Below are 1,672 nucleotides of genomic sequence, written 5' to 3'. Positions count from 1 at the left end.
TCAACAGATCCTGGATGTTGTCCGTCAACCAGCTCCAGTGATTGCACCCTCTTTCTCTGCTGATGATTGTGACCAGCTCCATGAGACGCATGAGGCAACGACAACTCTAGCCAATGCTTTGCAAAGGCTAGAGGATTCAATGGTTCTCCAGCGTCAGCGCTTGGACGAACTCTCTGGCAAATTCTCTCAAGTCTTAGCCAAAGAGGGGGAGATGAGGTCCAACGCTCGTGAATCATCCGATGTTGTGCCTACCCCTTCTCAGGCCGTTGGTCCAGTATCAGCTACAGCTGCAGAAGCTGAGGCTTCTAGAGCTGAAGCAGTTGTTGCTCCGGTAATCCCGACCACCGAAGCTGCTCTAGCTGAGGATGTCGATGCCATCCTTAGGGATGATGCCCATACCATCACAGCTGCTGGTGATGATGATGATGATGATGATGAAGATGAAGATGAAGATGATGATGAAGACGATGATGAACCTACCATTCCAGACACTGGAAATGATCTAGATGGCGACAACGACGACGATGATGATGAAGATGACTTTACCATCAAGTTTCAGAAACCATCAACCGTCACCAAAGGTGTTACTTTTGGGGATTCCGCATCCCAGGGTGAGCAAAGGCATGGTGAATCGACTCCATCAGGGAACCAGGACCCCAAGTCGAAAGGCAAGGCGGTCGCTGAAGAAGGGAACTTGAAGGTATTGTTCAAAATCCCTCAACAATCTTTGTTTGAAGACTCTACCTATTAGGTAGTGATTACTTCAAATTATCAACTTCATATTCCATCAACCACCTGCGGTCGACTGGAGCGGGTACCTGATCAACCCACTTCTCGTGCTCTTACCGACCAGCAGATGTCTCAGCTGAAGGAGTCACTCGACCACACTAGAGTAAAAATTCCTCTTCGTACCTCTAGTGGTGGTGAGTTTGACTTCCTATCTGAAGCTAAAAGACTCGAGGCAATAAGGCCTGAAGAAGAACTAGAGATTCAAAAGAAACAGATTGAAGACAGCTTGAAGCTGGCCAAGTCACTAGCTAAAAAAGTTCTTCCCAAGAAAATGGTGAATGTTGTCCAAGCCCAGGCCAAACTTCTTTCAATTGCAGAAGCTGAACGCAAGAAGAACCTGAAGCTGATGGATAAGGACAAGCAATGGAGCGAAGGAAAACTGAAAAAGAGACTCAGTCCCCGCCCGATTATCAGCGTCAGAATCAGCGGACGTTCTAAAGTCGATGGAACACTGGTCTCACTACTCATCACTAGGGACAATCTTGATGCCGTTATCAAGGACCCTTCCTACCTTGGCCGCTATGGATATAGCGAATGGATAAAGATCAGACAAGCCATTCACCAATCCAAGTCGAGACACAAGACACTTATCGAGGACACCATCAGCGAGCTTATCAAAAGGATGTCCAGGTATGTCAAGGTCCCTGATCGGCCAACTCTGAAGAAAGGTGGGAAGAAGAAACTAAAGCTCTCTGATCCTAATGATGGACCATTCCTAAGGAATGAACATGAAACAAGGTTCTCCTTAGATGAAGTCTTGAATGGTCATAAGAGTACAGACATTTCTATGTTGAATCATGACTTGCCAGATAAGGGTCCCTTTACACCCAACTCTATGCATTTTAAACTTGAGTTAGGAGTTATATTCCTTGACTATGAAGGT

This window comes from Cynara cardunculus, assembly GCF_001531365.2.
Source record: "Cynara cardunculus var. scolymus isolate 2C chromosome LG 5, CcrdV1, whole genome shotgun sequence".
NCBI classification, from domain to species: domain Eukaryota; kingdom Viridiplantae; phylum Streptophyta; class Magnoliopsida; order Asterales; family Asteraceae; genus Cynara; species Cynara cardunculus.
This window is presented reverse-complemented; position numbering follows the sequence as displayed.